The following is a 13,855-nucleotide window of genomic DNA, read 5'->3' on the forward strand; positions in this document are numbered from 1 at the left end:
CGCTCTGTTGCCAGACTGGAGCACGGTGGCACAATCTTGGCTCACTGCAACCTCTGCCTCCTGGGTTCAAGTGATTCTTGAGCCTCAGCCTCCCGAGTAGCTGGGATTACAGGTGCACCACCACGCCTGGCTAATTTTTGTATTTTTAGTAGAGAGAGGGTTTCATCATGTTGGCAAGGCTGGTCTCGAACTCTTGACCTCAAGTCATCTGCCTGCCTTGGCTTCCCAGATTGCTAGGATTACAGGCATGAGCCACTGCGCTAGGCCTATTGTTTCTTTAGTGCCTTGTTCTGTGGGCACTGATTCTTTCTCCCTAATGAGATTATAAACTCCGTGAGGACATGTGTTTTTCTCTGTTATCCCCTGGGGTATCCACGCCAGACTTGGCCATATGTAGGGCCTCAAGAAATAATGAATACTTAATTGAGGATTTTGGTTTCCTATTTCAAAAAATAACTCCTCGTTGCTTAAAAAAAGCTAAAGAAAGTGAAGCAGAAGCAATGTAATCAGGAAGCATTTGGATGTTTTTCGCAAGATGTTCTAAGAGTGCTGCGTGTGTGTGTGTGTGTGTGTTGTGTGCATGGATATGCTTGCTCTCATAGGTATACATGTGTTACTTTGAATCCAAGACAAGATTAGGCTTATTAAGATGTTAGCTGACCACCTGCATATGGGTGCATCCACAGAGTCCTTAAATTGTCCTCATTTGAGATGCTTTTCTTCCTTTGCACATTGTAACAAACCCACAGTCATGTCGGGGAGCTGAGGCTGGAATGCCTAATGAGCTGTGGATGAAGAAATGATGTGATAGTATCTTCCAGATTGTAATTAACATGAGGCCCCTATAATGCCCTATTAGAGCTGCATCTTCTTGCTGACAAGTAATTCCCCAAAATAATCACTTGTCTTTCAACAACTTGATGAAAGAACTAATTGTGCAGAGCTTCTGCCTGGAAAGGCCACCCGGAGCAATTTGGGGCCAATTACATGGGAACTGGTAGCTGCTGGGCACAATTACCTGGACTTGAATACATGGTGAGTGAGATGGAGTGTGGGGAATGAGGCTTTGGCCAGGCATTCAGACAGCACCTGCCCAGGGCTGCCAGCTTCCTGGTGGAGTTTTTGCAGAACTAACATGTTGCTCTGGAGAAGAAGAATAAAGTGCTTATCAGGAACACTTGAAAGACTGGCTGGGCGCGGTGGTTCACACATGTAAGTTCAACACTTTGGGAAGCCAAAGTGGGCAGATCACTTGAGGTCAGGAGTTTGAGACCAGCCTGGCCAACATGGTGAAACCCTGTTTCTAGTAAAAGTACAAAAAAAATTAGCTGGGTGTGGTGGCGCACAGCTGTAATCCCAGCTACTTGGATGGCTGAGACATGAGAATCCCTTGGAGATGGAGGTTGCGATGAGCCAAGATCATGCCACCGAACTCCAGTCTGGGTGAGACTCTGTCTCCCAAAAAAAAAAAAAAAAAAAAAAGACTTGAACCATTTTTTCATAAATCATGCTAGTCAGGATTAACTACAGAAAAGATAGAAAAGTATAGGTAAACAATAAAACCACTACTAACATCTTGGTTAGTACAGTCACTATCACCACCACCACCACCACCACCACCACTATCATCATCATCATCATTGTGAATCATCAAAATTGCTACCATTTAGCTTATACCCTATTCCATGTACTTTGCTAGGTACCTTAAATATGTTACCTCTAGATCTAACAACGTTTTGCAAGGTAGGTAACTGTGGGCCCATTTTAGAGATGAGAAAACAGACTCAGAACTGTCCCAGCTCACACAAAGCAATAGACATCAGAGGTGGGGTTTCCATGCAGGTCTGTGTGTCTAAAGTTGGTGTACCTACTACCATTCTTGTCTCTCTTCATCTTTAAGATGGAACCTTACTCTCCTGGCTACCATGTAAGGCTGTTGTGAGAGTTGGATAAGATGCTGGATGCAAAGGCGTGTTGCAGACTGCAAAGTCCTGTACAGATGGAAGGCTTGTAGGCAGTCCCTGGCATCCAGCCAGATACCATACCCAGCTGCCACATAAGTGAGCAATATGGTATTTAATTGGGTCTCATTGAGACATGGAGCCTGGGAAGGTCTGTGTAGAGTCTGGGTAAAGGGAAGGAAGTGAAATGAGCACAACTAGGCACATGAGCCTAGACAACATGAGTTGAGGGGCAAGAGAATAACTGGACTACATGGCAGGATTGATGGAACAGAAATTGTGCTGGGCATTGGAAACCCCCTGACAGTTCCTGTTGGCCACACCAAGTGAGCATTTAGTCAAAACCAAAAGTGTGCCCAGTATGCAAATGCAGTCTCAAAGCTAGTTCCTTAGTCCCTCTTCCAACTAGATGGTCAACTTCTTAACATAAAAATTCTAGCTGGGCGCAGTGGCTCATGCCTGTAATCCCAGCACTTTGGGAGGCCGAGGTGGATGGATCACGAGGTCAGGAGATCGAGACCATCCTGGCTAACACTGTGAAACCCTGTCTCTACTAAAAATACAAAAAATTAGCTGGGTGTGATGGTGTGTGCCTGTAGTCCAAGCTACTCGGAGGCTGAGGCAGGAGAATGGTGTGAACCCGGGAGGCGGAGTTTGCAGTGAGCCAAGATCGTGCCACTGCACTCCAGCCTGGGCAACAAAGTGAGACTCTGTCTCAAAAAAAAAAAAAAAAAAAAAAAAAAAAAAAAAATTCTAGAACCACCGCAGGTGCTGGGGAACAAGAGGGGCATGAGTTTGAAGATGAGGGGTGAGCACAGTTAAGTGTCTGAGTGTGAGAAATGGGCTGGGCAACTTGGAAAGAGGCTCCCTCTGTTCCTGCAGTCTGCCTCTCTGCCTCTGTCAGCTTTCTCTCTGCTTCTGTGTCTTCGTTGGTATCGCTGTCTTTCTCCACCTCGCCTTCATTCTGATTTTTGAATTTAGAAAATATGTGGAATTCAAATATTTGGCCCCATTGTGTTTGGGAGACCGTTGGAGTCAGGAACTGGTCCTCATATTGAAAGACATAAGTAAGGAGGTCCCAACATCCTAAATGTCTTCCCCAAATGCCAGCCAAGTTCCCTGCCAGGCTTGGGCACCGAGCTCCACTCCCATGTCGGAGGTCCTGATGGCGACCTGGGAAATTAATTGAAGTTCTGTTGGGCAACTCTCTGCCAGGGCAACTCTCCAGCCCCCTGTGGCTTCTGCATTTGTCTTGGAAGAGGACCAAGCCAAGAGTGGAGTTTGACCAAAAGTAGGTGGAATTGACTCATAAAAGCTAACTCAGGCAGTCACTATCATCCAAAAAAGAAAAGAGATGGTGGGTGGGGAGCGAAATTGGAGAGCATCAATGATGATGGACTTTGCCAGGAAGAATTTGTAGCCACAACCTGGGAGGTGGCAGTGGTGGCTACGTGCTGCTGCACATATCTTCTCACTGGGGCCAAGGCGGGAACAGAGCCTGAACTTGAGCTTCACATCCATGCACTGTGAAGGTGAATCCGAGAATGAAGGTGGCCCCCAGGCTCCCCATTGTGGGCCACCTGGATCAGTTCTGGCATGCAGAAATAACCAGACCTGGTGATATAATTGGGAACTCTTTATACCAACCGGGCATCTTGTACTTGGCTACATGGCCCTGAGTCCGGTGAGCTGGGAGAAGTAGGGAGTCAGTAATTGCTGACCTGCTCACTGTTGTGGTGGTGGCTTCCTTAAGAGAGGACACCAGTTGGGCATGAACTTTCTTTCTCAGTGCTTTATTCTCTGTATGAAAGACTACATCTACCTTCCTTTTTAGAATGCTTCTGGGCTTAATAGAAAAAGGGGGTGTTGACGCATGTTCTCACTCATAAGTGGGAGTTGAACAATGAGAACACATGGACACAGGGAGGGGAACATCACATACTGGGGCCTGTCAGGGGGTGGGAGGCTAGGGGAGGGATAGCATTAGGAGAAATAACTAATGTAGATGATGGGCTGATGGGTGCAGCAAACCACCATGGCATGTGTATACTTATGTAACAAACCTGCACATTCTGTACATGTATCTCAGAATGTAAAGTATAATAAAAAATTAATTAATTAAAAAAACAGAAAAGAAAAAGGGAGTGTTGATGTGGTATTTGCACTGGGGAGGTTTTTAGAAGTAAAGAATGATGTAAGGAGGAGGAATAATGGATGGAGATTTTCTCAATGGAAAGTGATGAATGAATGTTTAGGAAAATAAGGCTTTGAGTTGCAACAGTGGACAAATACTTGGATAATTTGAGATAAAAAAAATCACCTAGGACTAAAAAAATGTACAAATGCGTGCAATCTAATTGAAGTAAACACCAGGGATCTGCCAACCTATTAACTAGGTTAATAGATTAATCAGATTATCACTATTAATCACTATCAATTAGTAGATCTTGGTGATAATGCCACTGCTCTGGTATAGTCTTTGGGGTCCCCAGGGATTTCCAGGGAGGGGAACAAAGCCACTCAGTATCCCCTGCCTGTTTTACTATACATTGCCCCTCTACTCTGTCCTGCAGTGCCACCAAGTTATCACAGGGAAATGAGGGAGACCTTTTCTGTTCAAGGGTGGGACTTAGCCCCTGGAACGTGGAGGTCAAAGTCTTCATAGCATAACTTTCCACCTAAAGATGGAGAGGGTGACTTTAGGAGGGTGTTAAGAAACCTTAATACTCTACTTAGATGACCTCACATGGAGGTGAACCTCAGAGATTTAGTAATTAAATAGCAGAATTCCCAGGCTCTCAGCCATTGAGCCCTATCAAATCCTGGCATTCTTTGGTCCAGGGCTAACCCGGCTGATAGTCCAGTATTGGTGCTCTCACGGATCACTGCTCTGAACTAAGGTCTGAAGAATCACTTCTTTGGGCCTCTGACCCAAGGAGTCACTCCTTTCTCACCCTGTTTCCTCAGTCCCTGGGTCTCAAATTCTACTTGCCCCTCATCTGTGGCCCATCTCATTTCATGGAATGGAGCTCCTCTCCCCATGTCTCCCTTGCTTCAGTCTGTCAAAATGCTTCATGAGGGCCTAAAAACCAAGTTTTCTGAAGGGTGTTTGAAGAATGATGAGATATTCAGATTGAAGAAGAAGAGACACCAGGAGGAACCATTACCGTCTTTAACCCACTGACATGTGTGTATTGGGAAGTGTAATCAGATTGTTGGTGGCCCAATGTAGCATTCAGACCCATTGGAAGTTGGAGGGATTGGATTTCAGATCAGTATAAGGAGATTAGCTGCTCCCATATTTAGGAGCTGAGCCACCACTCAGCTGATTCTTGAGGAATTTATCATCATTATCATCATCATCTTCAGTCATCTGCATCATCATCACCATTCACTGAACAGTCGCTGGACACAGGCCCTCTGCTAAACACTTTACATACATCATCTTGTCCACATACCTTGTTACTTTATGTGCAGCGTCCCTTCTACTTACTGTTACTTCCTTTTCTCTCTTAGGCTCATCCTCCCTATCCCTCAATGCCCCTGGCATGTGGTCCTCAGGTGGCTTGGAGCTTGGGAAGAGTAATATTGACATGGCTGGGAAATCTGGGGAGAGGGTGATGGCATCAGGGACGCACCCACAGAACTGCAGGTCTTAGAAAACCAAGTACTTGCTGGGTGCAAAACTAAATTCACTCTCCTCTGTCTGACAACTAGGCAACTTAGTCCTTAGACTAAAACGCAGATAAAATATAGCATTCTTTTTCTGAGTTCTCTGACCCCACACACCGTGGGATATACCATCCCCACTGCCCTTTCCAGCATCCTCTACCTGACCCACACAGAGAGCTGCATATAGAAAGGAGCCATTCACAAGTTTATGTGAAATTTAAAGATTTTGGTTTCTTCCAGGAGAATTTTTTCTACAAGGTTAATCTCTCATTATACAATGAAAGCCTTTGTTCCCCTATTATTAAACGAGTACGATGGTTCAGAGAGCAAGTGGGAGTGTTTTGGGGGATTTGTCAGGAAGCTCAATTCCCCTCCAACTATGCTATATAGGGAAGTGCCAGCATAAACAAGAATGGATTAGGGAATGGGGGTTATTGTTAATGGGTACAGAGTTTCAGTTTGGGATGAATGTTCTGGTGACACTTAAACATTATGCACTGACTGCCACTGAATTGTATGCTTAAATATGGTTAAGATGGTTAAAAAAAGAGAAGAAAAGAAACTGGCTGAGCATAGCATTTGGAGACATGGGGGCAGCTAGCAGAAGAAACAGTGAAAAGAGTTGAAAGGATTGCTCCCTCTTGTATGTTGCTTGGGGAGGTGTAAAATGGCACAATTCCAATGGGGAGCTGGCAGCAATAACCAGCCACAGTCACAGATGCCCTTTGACCAGTGATCTCACTGGGATTCATTCTAAGGATGTGCCTGCACTTGTACAAGATGACGATGAACAAGGGGCCTCACTGTGGCAGTGTCAAGAGCAACACACCATTGGAATTGGAAACAGCCCAGGTGTCTATTCAGAGGGAGCTGGTTAAATAAACTGTGATAGAGCTACGTAAAGGAATACAATGTAGCTCTGTGTGTGTGTGTGTGTGTGTGTGTGTGTGTGTGTGTGTGTGTATGAGAGAGAGAGAGAGAGATTCAGCAAGCTTCCTATATACTAATATGGAAAGTAGGATCTCTCCATAGTAAGATTTATTAATATAAAGTAAAAATAGCAAATAGCAGAATAGTGTGAAGAGAATACTACTTTTGTGTGAAAAATTGGGGGAAGCCGAATATATGTATTTGTAGAAAGAAACACTGGTGCATGTGTAGGCTAAGGAAAGTGTTACCTTCAAGGGCAGCTGTGGAGGAGGGGAGAAGGTGGATAGAGATGGGATGGGAGCTAGGCTTTCGTCATATACTTGTATATCATTTTTATTTTTAATTATATGAATGAATACATTACCTAGTCAGATTTTTCTCAAACAAAAACAGGAATGAATAGAGCAGCCTGTTGCAAATTCTAAAGCACTATGCAGCTATAAGGAGTTAATAATGAGAAAATGATAATACTCTTAATAATAATGATAATTACCACTGAGAGTAATAATACTCTCAATACTCTCATTTCTGAAATATGTACTATTTGCCAGGTGCAATGCTGAATACTTTATGTCTGTTATCTTCTTTGATCCTTACACAACCTATGGACGCAATGATTTTGAGTGCCATAGATGTGGAATCTGGCAATCAGAGTAGTTAACCAAATTGTTTAAAGTCATATTTCTAGAAAGGTGCAGAGCTGCCATTTGAACCTAGATCCCTCCACTGCCAAGATGTGGCTGTTGACTCTCTGCCATACATTCCCTTGTGCTAGATGGCTTACGTGGGGAGCTTTCTTTATTTCCTACGCTGCCAGTGCTTTCCCTAGCATGACACACCCATTTTCCAAGAAGCTTAGCTCTTCTGTGGTCTTCTTCTCTGTGCCATTCTTGGAAAAAGCTGAACACCTTGACACCGCCAGTCTGCCGCAGGCCATGCGGTCATTCTGTCTTCAGGAGGTATTTTCGGTCATAATTTTCCTACGATATCCGGACGAGTGCCATGATTAGGCACAATGCTTCCTTGCGGTCGCTCGCAGCCTCCCTGAAATATCCATCCAGGGCCATGCTGGCTCCACCGCCTTGGATGGAGCCCAGAAGAAGGTTTTTATGGGACACGTCTTTAAACTGGTGAACGATTTAGGAATAGCTTGGCTATGAAGGCAATATGCGTGCAGATGCACAGCAAAGCCTTTTCCTGTGTTCAGATGACCGCAGAGCCACGCACTTAAACTTGCAAATAGGGCTGGGTAATTACATGGTCCCAGAGGAGGCCTAACAGTCAAAAGAAAATTTGGTCATAAAAATAATTACATTGCAGGATATTTACAAAAGTAGGGTCCAGAAGTAGAGGCACAGACTCCATAGTCCTTTGACTTTAGTGAAGGGACCGCAAGTTGAGAAACAGAAGTGCTGGCATCTGGGGGACTGAAATTCCAGGCTACCTGACCCAGGGGACAGGTCTGCTGCTGACGGGATCACCAGACAGAAGGAGAAGGTTTTTCAAAAGATTCTGTTGGAGAAGTCTGTGGCCTGCAAGTGCCCAGTGCTTTTCCTTAAATGGAGCCCAAACCACCCTGTTCCCAGCACCATGCTTGATGACTTGTCTCTCACACAACCGTTGATGTATTTTTAAAGTTAATGGTGCTCTGTGCCCAGAGAATGAGGCAACTGACGTGCAAGTTCTTCCTGGAGGGCTGAGTTATGGGTGTCTCTCGGAAACTGAAGGGCCAGTTTGTTTCAGGATAAATGGCCTTATTGTGTTCTGTTTGCCTTATCTCAGCCGATTTTCCACAGCCAGCCTAGCATGTTTGGTTGTAACATTTAGGGTTTGTTTTTGTTGTGACCAGCAGCTGAGGTATACCTGTATATCATCCTTCCCCCAGGATCTGAGTACTAGTTACAGTGAATTAAGTTCCCTCTCAGGCTGTCTAGACCTTTTCCTGGTGAGGTTTGCTGGTGGGGAGCTGCCTTTTCCTTTCAGTGATGGTTATGTTGAAAATCAATGATGCTTTCTACAACGATGTTAAGGATGACTGTATAATAGGAAAAAAAGAACAATTTTCCCTTCTATATTCACACTCAACACAGAATACTTCGCCTCTGGTCAACAAAATGTGTGTGGGTTATTTTTTCTCACGCTGACCAGATCTTTGATACCAGTTGGGTGTCCTCTAACTCAATTCAATCCTGACACTATCCACCTGAAGTTAGAGTCAGATCTCACAGGGTTAAAGGTTCAGTCCCACAAGACTGCAAGACTGCCTCCATTCAGAAGCCAATCACAAATCCCAGGCTGTGACCTGTGCTTCTGACCAAGTGGCTGTAAATTGGAGGTGTCCATGACCCCCTCCTCTTGGTTGATTATGAGGTAGGATTGCTCCAAGACCTCACGGGAATACTTGACTTACTTTTACCCATTCATTATAAAATGATACAACTCAGGTCCAGCTTGATGAAGAGACTGATAGGGCAAGGTGTAAAGGAAGGGGTGCAGAGCTTCCCTCTAGGGGCATGCAACCCTTCCAGTTCCTCCATGTGTTCAGCATTCCAGAAGCTTCCTGGGTCTCAGCCTTTTGGGTTTTTATGGAGTCTTCTTTATGTAGGCACAATTGATTATATCATTGGCTATTGCTGATCACCTCAACCTTCAGTCCCTCCCCCTCCCTGGAGGTCAGGGGTTAGAGTTGAATATCCCAGTCCTTCAATCACAAGGTTGGTTCCACTGGCAACCAGCCCCCATCCTGAGGCTATCCAGGGGCCCCCAGCCAACAGTCAACCCATTAGCATACAAAAGGACAAATCACTTCAGCTACTCTAAGGGTTTTAGGAGGTGTGTGCTAGGAAACCTCCTAGTTTCCTAGCACTTGTGCTTGGATGAAGACCAAATATATGTTTCTTATTAAAAATCACAATATCTACTGAGTGTGGTGTTCACGCTTGTAATCCCAGCACTTTGGAAGGCCAAGGTGGGCAGATCACTTGAGAGCAGGTTTTGCTGGCCTGCCCAACATTGCGAAACCCCATCTCTGCTGAAAATACAAAAAATTAATGGGGGTGGTGTTGCATGCCTGTAGTCTCAGCTACTCGGAGGCTGAGGTATGAGAATCACTTGAACCCAGGAGGCAGAGATTACAGCAAGATCGCCCCACTGCATTCCAGCCTTGGCAACAGAGTAAGACTCTGCCTGAAAAACAAACAAAAAAACAAACAAACAAAAACAATATCCAGTAACACATGCCAACATGGGGAGAGAGCACTCTGATAAATAAGTTCCTGGAACTAGACCCTCTCTCTGACCATCTCAATGGGAGTTTTCATCATAAGCTTTGGAAGCCCTGGATCCTGTTCAGGTGTTGATTGCTGTTCCAGCTACTGGCTGTCAGCAGGACTCAGAGGCTCCCATGGCTATTGACCCACTTGGTGGCGGTTGCTCCTGTTGCCCCTCTGCTATGGGTGGTTTCTCTTTCCTGTGGTAACCCTCTGCAAACCCCTCAGCAAGATGCTGCTACTGTGACTGTATGGATTCTTGACCCTGCTTACAGAGTTCCCAGCCTATTTCCCGAATGCTCTCTTAAGGAACTTGTTCTGATGTTCCTAGAGTCAGGAAGTCATTGCAGAGTCACAGTTACATCTGCTTGTGGGGAGAATTCTCCAGAACTTGGTGACTGTGTGTGATCTCAGGTAGCACTTGTTAACCGCTCTGAATTCTCTTTCCTGTGTCCCACTGTGGGCTAACCAGGCAAACCAAATCCCGTTAATAACCTGGGTTAGCTGCTACTCCGAAGATGGGTACGCAAGTGTGAAAGGAAAATATCTTGGGCTCCCGAAATCACTAAGCTAAAGGGAAAATTCAAACTGGGAACTGCTCAGGGCAAATCTGCCTCCCATTCTGTTCAAAGTCATCCCTCTGCTCACTGAGATTGTAGAAAGTAGAAAAGTTCCTCTTCAAAGCTTGTCTTGATTTAAAAATAAAATAATAGACACTAGGAATAGTAGTTCCTTACTCTAAACCCTCCTATCAACTATTAGTTCTTACACTTTAGCCCAGTTAGTTGCTTTGGCTTACTCAGGCATGTCTGGACAGGACCAGGCAAGTCTTAGCTTATGGCTTATGCCCCTTCCTTATTTGGAAATGTTACTGCTTCCTTAAACCTTTCGTAAGCAACTTCCTCTCCTTCTTTGTTCTTCCCTGCACTTACTTATTTAGGAAAGTTTTCGGTTATTAGCAAATCGGATATCAGTTTAAGACTGTGAGGGCCTGCTCCAGCCAATGGATGCAGGACACAACAGTGAGGATGACCCAGATGCGTAAGAGATAAATATGTCTGCTTTTCCTTTGTTCAGGTGTATTCTCACCATTGTTCCATCTGTGATCGAGCACCCTTTCTGCAGAAAAGATTGCCTTGCTGAGAGATCTTTTGTCTCCGTGCTGACTTTTCTTCATGGCATCGATTATCTATTTCTAACAATTTGGCATTTCTAACATAGATGCATATTCTGATTGCCTCCTTTGGAAAGGCTTATCAGAAACTCAAAAGAATGCAACCATTTGTCTCTCACCTACCTGTGACCAGGAAGCCCCCTCCCTGCTTCATGTTGTCCCCGTTTTTCTGGGTGGAATCAACGTACTTCTTACATATATTGATTGATGTCTCATGTCTCCCTAAGATGTATAAACCCAAGCTGTGCCCCAACCACCTTGGGCACATGTCATCAGGACTTCCTGAGGCTGTCTCAGGGGTGCGCATTCTCAACCTTGGCACAATAAACTTTCTAAATTAGCTGAGACCTGTCTCAAATGTTTGGGGTTCACACAAGTCATCCACAGCTTACTTTCAGGTAGGGCCATGTCTTAGTTTGATTAGGGTTCTTTGACAAAATACCAGACTGGGTGACTTATAGACCACAGAACTTTTTTTTTTTTCTCACAGATATGGAGGCTGGGAAAGCCCAAGGCCAAGGTGCCAGCAGATTCAGTGTCTGGTGAGGACCTGCTTCCTGGTTCATCGATGTTCCTTCTTGCTGTGTCCTCACGTGGTAGAAGGGGTGAGGAGTCTCTCTCAGGACTGTTTTCTAATGGCAAACTGTTTTCTAATCAGCCTGGCGTGGTGGCTCATGCCTGTAATCCCAGCACTTTGGGAGGCCGAGGCGGGTGGATCACGAGGTCAGGAGATTGAGACCATCCTGGCTAACATGGTGAAACCCTGTCTCTACTAAAAATACAAAAAATTAGCTGGGCATGGTGGCGTGCGCTTGTAGTCCCAGCTACTTGGGAGGCTGAGGCAGAGCTTGCAGTGAGCTGAGATCGCGCCACTGCACTCCAGCCTGGGTGACAGAGCAAGACTCTGTCTCAAAATAAATAAATAAATAAATAAAAAATAAAAAATATAGGGGCACTAATCTCATTCACCTCCCAAAGGCCCTACTTTCTAAAACTATCACATTGGGGATGAGGACTAAGCTCTGATTTTTTTTTTTATCTTGCCCAAATTCCTAAGGGGTCTGGGGAGTCATGCCCTACAAACCATAAATTCTCATCAGATGGGTTTTATTTAACCCTATATATCGTGACTTACTTTCCAACCTGACTCTGGCATAACAAGGAAGAAAATCGAATTGTTTTACCCCAAAATATATTTCCTTGCCATACCTTGAAATTGCCCTGCAAAGTCTCTTGTGGGAAAAAGCCACATTCTACAGAGAATCCCTTCTCCCCTTTGTTTTCCTTCCTTCCTTCCCAGATCCAGGAGATAATCAACTATGAACCAGGGACCCTTTTAAGTCTGATAAGAAACAATTTACAACCTGCTCTCTTCGAAGTCTGCTATCGAAGAGCTTCCTCTGCACAATAAAACTCGGTCTCCACAATGCTTTACCTTAACCTGCACATTCCTTTCCATTGATTTCAGGTCTTCAGACAAACTCAACCAATTATCTGCCAGAAAATGTTTAAATTTACCTGTAGCCTGGAAGCCCCTGCTTTAAGTTGTCTCGCCTTTCTGAACCAAACCAATGTATTTCTTAAATGTATTTGACTGATGTCTCATGCCTCCCTAAAATATATGAAATCAAGCTGTACCCTGATCACCTTGGACACATGTTCTCAGGACCTCCTGAGGGCTGTGTCACGGGCCATGGTCACTCATATTTGGCTCAGAATAAATCTCTTAAAATATTTTACAGAGTTTGACTCTTTTTGTCAATAGGGATTAAGTTTCAACATATAAATTTCAGGGGTGGGGGACACAAATATCTAGACCATAGCAGGCTGAGTGCAGCCAAGCCTTCTTCTATAATCACAACTGACACATGAGTGCAGAAGTCAAGCTGGCTTCAGGAACTGACCTATGTTTTCACTGTAGAGAGACAAACCACTCCCATTCTTTCCTCCTGCTGATGAGGTGCAGAGCTGGTATCATTGCTTTAGGGAAGAGAGCGTCTGATGGCAGCAGCCCCAAAGCTACAGGAATGTTAGTTTCTCCATTTAGGCAACAACTCCCTGTTTGGGTGAGGGAGAAAGGACAAGATGGAGGAAGGTGAACAAGAAGGCACAATCCATGTTGCTTCCGGGTTCTTCCTCACCAACTTTCCCGCACGTGGGAAAATGCAGCCCCCACCCAGGAAGATGCAGATCAACTGAGCATGTGCCAGGTGACGTCAATCTGAAGAGATCTAAACTTACCCGGCCACGCCTATGGAGACGCCCCTATCATGCCCTTATCCTGCCCACTGCCCTCCCCCTTCCAGTACCAATGCATAAAAGTCCGCTGCTGGCAGGAGCCGGCATGACTTCTTCTGCCCCTCCTACTTGTGGACCGGAGAACCTCACCCGAGAGCGCCGGTGCGACTTCCCTGGCCCCATACCTGAGGACTGGAGGACCTCGCCCAAGAGTGTGTGCATATTTGCAATAAAAGACTGCCACTTTCTTATGTACTTTGGCCTCATGTTTAATTATTTAGCTCTCCTAAATTAAGTATTAAATTAAGACAATTATTAAATTAAGACACTCCCCATCCACACTTGATCCTCTGATGCAGGCTTTCTCAACACTATTGGTATTTTGGACCAGAAAATTCTTCGTTATCAGGGGCTTTTTGTGCATTGAAGGATATTTAGCAGCAGACCTGGCTTCTACCTACTTGATACCCATAAGCAACTCCACTCACTCCTGAGATAGGACAACCAAAGCTATCCTCGTGAGATGGAGCAGGGACCCTTCTCAGGGAGCTGAATGCACCCTTAAACATGGAAATAAAGGTAAATCTTGAGTTCCTTCAAGGGAAATTCCA

General features: G+C 45.0%; 1 long non-coding RNA gene across 2 annotated transcripts in view; it reads left to right on the forward strand.

The window, feature by feature from the left end:
* The window catches only part of LOC135965108 (uncharacterized), a 65,721-nt gene that overhangs the window by 39,719 nt on the left and 12,147 nt on the right, over positions 1-13,855 (forward strand). Inside the window, exons 2-3 of one of the 2 annotated variants that reach the window (XR_010577969.2) lie at positions 11,497-11,611; positions 12,475-12,586. The exons of the other annotated variant lie outside the window; for it this stretch is intronic. This is a non-coding gene — a long non-coding RNA (uncharacterized lncRNA). Of the gene's footprint in view, positions 1-11,496; positions 11,612-12,474; positions 12,587-13,855 lie in introns of those variants that run through there. 2 annotated transcript variants of the gene reach the window in all.

This window comes from Macaca fascicularis, chromosome 9 (assembly GCF_037993035.2).
Source record: "Macaca fascicularis isolate 582-1 chromosome 9, T2T-MFA8v1.1".
In the NCBI taxonomy this organism is placed as follows: domain Eukaryota; kingdom Metazoa; phylum Chordata; class Mammalia; order Primates; family Cercopithecidae; genus Macaca; species Macaca fascicularis.